Source organism: Prionailurus viverrinus, chromosome C1 (genome assembly GCF_022837055.1).
Source record: "Prionailurus viverrinus isolate Anna chromosome C1, UM_Priviv_1.0, whole genome shotgun sequence".
NCBI classification, from domain to species: Eukaryota; Metazoa; Chordata; class Mammalia; order Carnivora; family Felidae; genus Prionailurus; species Prionailurus viverrinus.
In genome coordinates this window covers 3,569,457-3,578,467 of record NC_062568.1, presented here as the reverse complement: position 1 = coordinate 3,578,467, position 9,011 = coordinate 3,569,457, and positions in this window count along the sequence as shown.

Here is a 9,011-nt window from a genome sequence, read left to right as displayed (position 1 = left end):
TCTTTATGGAGGCAGGAAGACCTACCGCTAGGAGAGCCTCACTTCAGTTCAGAGTTCAGCCGGGCTGGTCATCCAGGAGCCTCAATTTTCTTCCAGATGGGCCTCTCCGCTTGACTGCTTGGGGTTCCCCACGTCGCTGGGGCTGGGCTCCAAGAGGGAGGAAGCAGCAGCGGCCAGGCCTTCTAACTGCCTGGGCTAGAGGCCCCGGCACACCACTTCTGGTATGTTCTATTGGCCAAAGCAGTTCTGGGCCCAACCCAGATCAGAAAGGGGTGACGTGAAACCCCTCCCCACCAGTTCCCACTATCTGGAGGGTGATTTATTGTAAAACTATAGCTAACCTCCTGGGGGCTTCCAGAGTCTTCCCTTGGTGGTAAAATTAGCTCTGTAGGGAAAGGGTGAAGCGGGAGAAGAGAAAGAAGTAGTCAAACTTGGCTTTGAAGAGAAGACACCAGCCCCTACCTCCCCCTCTGCCTGGGCAGCTGTGCGAAGGCAGACGCTTGTTAGGCCACAGGCCCCGCCACAGGCCCGGGGTTCCAGGGTGCAGGGCCCCAGGCTGTGGGCTTTCTGTGGGAAGCAGAGGACGCGGTGACCCAACCCCGGGGGATCCTCAGGCCTCTGTGGATTGAGGGCTTTGGAAGCAGTGGGCGGCAAGGTGACAGAAATTAGGAAATTGCAGTTTGGGAAGGGGGGCAGCCCTAACCAGTCTGGGGAGCAAAAGTCCCTTCTTCCCAATTCACGAGAGATAGAGAAACCTGATTCTCAGGGCGTTCAGAAATGTCCAGTCTGTAGCGGGGGCAGGGCGGGCCTGGGCCGTGGAGGCTGGGGGACTTGTCGTGCGGGCTTTCAGGAGTGCCCCCTTCTCTCGGGCATCGAAGGGCATCCTAGCCCCTGACCACCCAGGCGCACCCTCCTTCCAGGCCTGCGATGTGGATGGGGTCCCAGCGCCCACCCAGGTCGTTTCTGCCGCTTGTGAATCCCCCCGCAGCAGAGCTGGCTCCAGAGACCCCCCAGCAGGGCCCGAGCTCCCCATTCTGGCCCGCTGTTACCCAGGAGACCGCTGTCACCGAGGATCCCCCGGCCAGGCTTCGCTGAGCAGAGACTGTGTGCCTCCGAGACCAGGAAAGTTTCCAGCTGGATGTTCTCCGACCCTGTCTTTGTGCTGTGGCCTGCTGTTGCCGCTGGTAATAAAACTTGCATTTACCAGAACTGGGGCAAACACGAGGCGGAAAGAACAGTATTTTGGTGACTTGTACCGAGTCCCAGGGCTTCAGCGGCCACCCTCGGGCGGCTTGGAGCCCAGGGAACTAGATGCTGGCTTAGGAGTGCCGTCTTCCACCAGTTTTGTGGGGCAGCCACGTGGCCCAGCCCTCCTCGGGGGAGGCGAGCGCACCCCGGGGTGAAAACTCTCCGCGCTGGCCGCGCTCCCGTCCTTGGGAGGCTGGAGCCGTGAGGAAACCCACTCCTATCTCTGCACGGAGGGGGGCGTCACAGTTTTCCTAGTTAAGAGAAGTTTCTTTGCACATCATCCAGCTGGCCCTGGCCACAGACTGAGGTGGAACCAAGAAGGAGATGAGTGAGGAGGCGATGTCAGTCGTTCGTTCCACGAATGGTTTGGAGTCCTACTGTGTGCTGGGCCCTGTCCAGGGAATGGGGACAGACGAGCAGGACACCGGCCCTGCCCTCCAGGAGCTCCCAGACCTGACAGCCAGACTCCGGGCGGGGGGCACACCCGGTACCTGGACTGAGATACAGACACGGGCCCCTGAGCTCACCTGGGAGCCCGCAGCGGGGCGGGTCCTGGGCGTGGAGGGGTGAACAAGAAACGGGCCTGGCCCTCCCAGAGCTCACATCTAGTGGCATAGAACAAACGGGACGTGATGGGACACTGTGCCGTGTTGTGAGGGGCAAGCCCAGGATACCGTGGGGGAGCTGTGTGTTGGGTTCATGTCAAATCTCATCCTGCGCCATCAAGGCTCAATGTCTCACCGTGTTATGACTCCCCCGTGCCACTCTCGTCACCTCTCTCTTTGACCTGGGCCAACTTCCCAGCAGACCACAGAAGCCCTGACCATCCCGCACAAGCAGATGGTGACCGCACCCTGCCACCAGCCACCAAGGGCCACTCTCTCCTCACCCGACCTTGAGGCCAAGGGGTGGGACCCCCAGCTTCTTGAGCTCCATGACCTCCTGGCTCCCACCCTGGAGAAAGGCTGGGGTCTGAGCATGATACAGTGAGATGAGCAAACGCACGGTGAGAACAACTCCCCCCGTCCTCCCTTCAGCGGTGGGCCAGGCCTGGGCAGATCCCAGTTCCTTCCAGATCTACCACCCATCTGCTTTCCAACCCTCCACATCCTTTGGCAAGATTTCGAACCTAGCCGTTTATCTTTGGATTCCCACCGCCACACCCGAGTGCTCTGTTTTAGAATTTCTCTACTACAGGCAAGAAAGCGTTCGGGAGTTTGTGCCTTCTTTCAGCTTCATTTCACATTTGCCGAGCAGCCTTTTAAGACCACTCTGGAGGGGCGCCTGGGTGGCGCAGTCGGTTAAGCGTCCGACTTCAGCCAGGTCACGATCTCGCGGTCCGTGAGTTCGAGCCCCGCGTCGGGCTCTGGGCTGATGGCTCGGAGCCTGGAGCCTGTTTCCGATTCTGTGTCTCCCTCTCTCTCTGCCCCTCCCCCGTTCATGCTCTGTCTCTCTCTGTCCCCAAAATAAATAAACGTTGAAAAAAAAAATTAAAAAAAAAAAAAAAAAGACCACTCTGGATTCCACAGGGAGGAGCTCACTCTGCCTTTTCTTTTGGGGGCGGGCTAAGGACTTGGTCCTCACTAGAGACAGAGGACCTTCCCTCAACCCGATGACTACTCCAGCCCCGGTTATCTCTTTGCGCAAACGGTGGTCAGCTTCAGTGAGAGGCGGAGCTGAGCTGGTCTGGAGAAGGACAGAGGATGCTCTAATTGTATCCCAGCCCGCCCTCTCGAGTTCCTCTGTATCAGACGCCTCTGTGTGCTACTTTGGGCCCCTCTCACTTGTCTTTGGGCCATTGGCCACCAGCCCCAGCCACTACGGAGACCACCCCCCGTGTGTGGACTCGGACCAGTTTCACCCACGCACAACGCAGCAGCCTCTCGTCCCGGAGGTGCCCCTCTTGCCTTTGGGGTTTCCCTGGACATTGGGGAATGAGGCACTGCGTCCCCCCAAGTTCAGCCAGGAAGTCCAGACAATTAACATGCTAGGAGTGAACCTGCGACGGAGCCGGTGGACACATTCTTCTCCTTTTCTCTTCTGAAGGACCGTGCCGAGAAACAGTCCCTTGCACAGCCTCTCAGAGGACGGCCCCCCACGACTGAGCAACCGGTTTGTGGCCAAGCTCCATAACACACTCTGGAACTGGCCTGTACTTCTTCCCAGCAGCATGCTCCTTTCCCTCCCTCCTGCTCCGGGGGGTCACCCCCGCCCCAACAAAGGAGTGTCGCCGGACCCTTTGCTTCCTGCTCTGCTTTCCAAGGAACCCAAACCAAGTCATCCTCATTTCCTTTCCAGAGTCCCTCTTCCAGCCCACAGGATGCTCTTGGTGCCACAGTCGGTGCCCCACCTGCCGCCTCCGAGACGGGCGCGTGCCCTAGGCTGGCTGGCCACACCCCATCCCGCTGGTCACAGAAATTGGCTCAGGACCTGGTATTGACACTGGGACACTAGGGGCCTCCTATACCAATAAGGTCACTGCCTTCCTTCTTCTCTGCCAGCGACGGACTCCTCCTCTCTCAGTCAAGACCAGCTGGACGCCAGCTCCCGGGAAGTCTTTCTTCATCCTCTGTGCCTGAAGAGACCCCAGCTGCTTCATTCTGTGACATCCAGAGTCTCTACCGCCACGGCCTCTCCAGCCCCCGGGCTACCGTCATCGGGCCCTGCCTTGCTCTTTTACCCGGTTGTTTGAATCCGTTGCTGTTACGTAGGCGCTTATGTGTGTGACTGTTTCTGTCAGGCAGGCAGTTCTAGACAGCAACCCGTAGTGGATCGATTGGCCAAGTGCAGCGGGCGGTGCTTCTGCTTAGAAAAAGGCCAGGCTGCTCAACATAAGGTGAACAAATCGTTCAGCTTTGCCCAAGGCTTTCCCAGCTTTTGCACTGATTGTCCCATGTCCTGGGAAACCCACCGTCCCGGGCAAAGTGGCTCAGTCGCTCACCCTGTCCAATGGGCAGGAGAGTGAAAAGGTTGCTCATTCTAAAGTGAGGGGTGCAGAGGGTTCAGAGCCAGCCCAGAGCCATTCTTTCGTTCATTTACCACGATTTATCGAGTTCCTACTCCATGCCGGCACTCTGCTAAGTTTGGGGAGTCCAGGCATGAACGAGACTAAGCTTCTGCTCTCAAGAGCTTACAGTTCCGAGTAGAGGTCAGGAAATGTTTCCTGCGAGGAGCCCTATTGGAAATATTTGTGGCTTTGCAGACCCTACGGCCTCTGTTGTAACTACTTGACTCTGCGGTTGTAGCTCGAGAGCAGACACAGAAGGTACAAACGGGAGCGACCGTGTTCCAGTGAGACAGCAGGGAGTGGCCCCAGGCTTAGGCGCAGGGACCGACACGAGGAGCCTCAGAACGCCTGTCTGGCGGCACCTCCAGAGGTGGCCACGTCACGCCCTGTGTGGCCCCGTGGCACCCCTGCTGCGGTTGACTGGACCAGCAGTGAGTGCCTGACCCACAAGCAGCCCATCTTCAGGATGCCAGCGATCAACGTAGGCGGACTGGCCAGCGAAGACAGTGGCCGTTAGGAGGGGCAGCGGTGGCAGGAGACAGAGCTGAAAGGCTAGAAGGGGAGATCAGCGTCAGCAAACTTTCTGGAAACGTCTAGTCCTTCCGAGCACTGGGCCATGTTCCAGGCCCCGTGAGGCCCACCCAGGGAGGTCTTGTGGTGGCTCTGGCCAGGGCTCTAGGTGGCCTTGCAGTGGAGCTAAGCGTCCTGTTGGCTCTATTTCCATATACGTCCTGGCCATGAAGCAGCTGGCTTTCCCTCCCTCCCACCCTCCACCCTCCTTCCTTGTTCGACAACGCGATAAGTTTTAGTAAATTTATAAAATCGTGTAGTTAGCATCATCATCTGCTTTTCTTGAAGGAATCTGAGGGAGTTTCCTGCAACCAAAAGACCCTCACACACCTCGGCTCCATGTGAGAAGCTGGAATACGATGGGGACACATAGGAAGGGCCCAACTGGGGCTTGGGGGTCAGGGACGGCTTCCTGGAGAGATGTATGTCTGAGACCAGAGGACAGTGAGAACCCCCCGGAGATGTGGGGCAGGTGAGTTTACTGTCGCCTCTTTGACCTTCAGGCGGCAGCTGCCAGGTGCTAAAATCCAGACCAGGTACCCAGACTGTAGACAGAACACTCCATCCAGTGCTGCTCACAGCACCGAGAGAACTCAGAGCAGCTTCCTGTTCCTACACATCCTCCTGTGGAGACCACTCTGGTCTCCGTGGACATGGCCCTTGGAGGTCATGTCAGGCCTCTGCCCCCTTGGCCCCAGGAAAGTGAAGAATCCGTGCCTCTCCCCCCAGGGGCCATCTATGAACACCGTCCTGCCTCCACCACCCCAGAATGTTTTCATCCCAGAAAAGACCCTCATTCAGTGTTTCCCAAGGGATGAAGGTGAGATTATCCAAAAGGGCTTACTTGCAGCTCAGAGGCTTATGGGAAGGGTCTGTCCATATGACACCCCCTCGTCAGCCCCCATCGAAGAGGGAATCTTCTAGTCCCACTTGCACCCTGGAGGCCCTGATCCCCTCTCCCCACAGCCAGCCTTTCTCCTTCTGGAACAGGAAGCATCATTTCCCTAACAGGAGGGTTCTTGGTTGCCTGCAGGAGAAACCAGTTTGAGTTACCCCAAGTAACCAGGAGAAGCACCAGGTAAAGATGAGTTGCTGAGGGCACCCCAGCAGGTGAATGCAACCTCCTGGGGCCTCCCAGGGCTTCCCTCCAGGAGAGAGAGCTGATGTCGGTGTGATGCTGGGGTCCCCAGCCCCGGGCCCTTGGGTCACCCAGGTGTGGCAAGGAAGCAGACATGAGCCCAGACACTGCCTCTGGGGCAATGCCACCCCTCTCTCCTTCCATGTCCCGAGAGAAGAATCTGGATTGGTTCCACCTACACAGACCTGCGTTCCTCCAGGAACCATGGGCACACGCCATCTCTGCCCAAACCTAAGGCAACCTTGAATATGAGGCATCTTCCACCTGGCCACGAAGAAGACGCACACACAAAAGAAATCATCTTTCCAAATGAGAAGATTCAACTCGAACGTACAGACCATGACGGTGAGCCTGCAATTGTTTAAATGTCTCTCACGGTGATAGTTCCCAGGCGCCCATTTTCAAACACCTGTTTGAATTCCACAGCAGATAAATAATATATTAATTTGGAAATGTTGCTTGTTTCTACTTTCACGTGTCACGGAACATTTTTATCTCAACTTTTCACCAGGGGCTTGGGTGTCTGTGTCCTCATCGTCCCCTGGGCTTCAGGGTAAGTCACCAGGGACTTCCAGAGTCCCTGTGACCTCCCCTCAAGTCTCAGTTACTCCAATTCAGCACTGTTCGAATCCCTGTGTGACACTATCACCGGAAACGTTCTCCCAAGCCACAGGTGGACTTTCCCATCACGCTGAGTTGTTGCGTGAACGTTAAGAGAAACGTGGCCTTACGTGTAAGTGGTGATGGGAGACACCCCAGTTATTCCTGCATTGCCGTCACCTCTACCAGGACGGCCGAGGCTCCCTCACCCAGCTGGAGATGACGGGCTCCGGGGCAGGACTCCTGCTCTCTGTTATCTCCAGCAGGTGCTAGGGGACCCCGGCTCCAGGGGGAGCCAAGCCTCCAATTGCCCCCGAGTTCGAAGCGAGGTCTGGGGCAAGGGTGAGGCCTGCAGCTGTCGATCACCAGGCATTTACGGGCTCTGCTGTGTGCCCAGCCTGTGCCAGGCACACGGGAATGGAAAGAAGATGTGAGCCCTCGCTGCGAGTGACGGTGAGGAGGGATCGTTTCCATTTAGAACTCCTCGCCCGGTGCAGGGCGCCTGGAGGGCCAAATGAGGCAGAACAGGCAAGCAGAGAATATGTCTGTTCTCCACCAGGTGCTGATCGGGTGGAGGCTGGCACTCGGGCTTGTGCTAACCTCTGCTGGGGAGCAGGTGGGTCGCCCTGTGATGGCTCAGGGTCTGTGAAGAGCCCGAGAGGGTCTTGGAGTGGGGAGGGAGGGCACAGAGACCCAGAGTGCTGTCGCGGAAAGAGCACTCACCTGGGAATCAAAATATTGGTGCCATTCCTACCTCGGATCCATGTTTCCGCATCTGTAAAGCAGTTCCCTTCATTTTGGGTTTTTTTTTTTCAATTTTTTTAATGTTTATTTACTTTTGAGAGACAGAGCGTGAGCAGGGAAGGGGCAGAGAGAGAGGGAGAGAGACGCAGAATCCGAAGCAGGCTCCAGGCTCCGAGCTGTCAGCACAGAGCCCGACGCAGGGCTCGAACTCACCAACTGTGTGAGGTCATGACCTGAGCTGAAGTTGGACGCTTAATGGACTGAGCCACCCAGGCACCCCTTGTTTTTAGTTTTTCAAGTAGGTTCCAACGTGGGGCTTGAACTCACGACCCAGAGACCAAGAGTCACATACTCCACTGACTGAGCCAGCCAGACGCCCTGGCAAAGCAGTTCCCTTTGAAGGCAGGTCCTGGCCACACCCATCAGTAGCCCCAGGGCCTCAGCTTTATGGGCTCACCCTCCCTTTCCTCTTCAAACGGAAGAGCTTGTGATTTCACCCGCTGGGACCTGGCTGCCCCCACAACAGTCCTGGAAGTCTCGGGGGAAACTGCGCCCTTCTCCAGCTTAGCCACGAGCCTGTGGGTCTGACCCCACCTGGGAAATGTTCCTACCTCCTTTCTCCCATAAAGGGCAACTGACCCAAGGCGACTGAGTGTGGGGGGCTTTGTGGAAAGCCAGGGGTAATGGAGACGGATTATGATGCACAGAAATTTAACACGCACCCGAGCCCCGTCCTCCGCCGAGGTGCCTCGCTTGCTTCTTGCGAGCCCCCCCCTTCCAGGTTTGCTGGTTCCAGATGCTCCTCCGGGCCGAGTGTGGGGTGGGGGGTGGGGGTGGATATTTCTAAAAGTGTCTCCCTTTTGCTCTCTTGATTCTTTGTTTGAATGACAGTTTCTCCCGGTTCCGTTGTAAATATCCCAAGACGGAAAAACCATATGGCCGAGCACTCATACCAGGAGTAATGACTCCTAAGAGCAGATGATGAAGAGCAGAGAGAGGACACGGCCTGGGTGGGGTGGGGAGAAGTGAGCGGGGGAAGGGGGTACTGGAGGAGGGGGCAGAGGGTAGGGGAACAAGTCACAATCGTGCCAAAGACCGGATCTCCTGGCGTGATAGGCCCTTGGAGATGCTTTACAGCATGACGATGATGTCCCCCAGGACCTTTACATAAGGTTAGGCGAGGTCATCCTCTGAGGGTGGAACTCATTACATCAACACATTGGAGGAACAGTACTGATAATAAACTATCACATATGATATGATGATGATGATGTCACTGGCACAATCCACTTTACCGAAATATGTTCACATTTCTTTTCTTATTCTAATCCATTGGACAGGGGGCGGCGGGGGCGGGGGGGGGGGTAGTTGCCTCAGTTTTCCCAAACGCAAGGGTCCTCCTTAGAGCAAAGAAGAGGTCAGCTTGGCTTCCTAACCCCAGGAGGAGAAGCAGGGTCCCCACAGCCCACGGCTACTGTTGCTCCCTGCTGTCACAAGGTGTCACTGTTGAAGCTTGCTTGCACAGAAGATGCTGCTGCCCCAAGGCTGGGATGCCCTTGTCCAGGTTCAGGTTTATGGCTCCTTGTAGTCCACTTTTCCACACGCAGGTGTCATTTCCCAAAGCACTGCCCCTGGGGCAGGGTGGCTGGGTGGGAAGGGACATCGAGCGCCAGCCACCTTCCACGCGGGCCTCAGCCCTCCAGC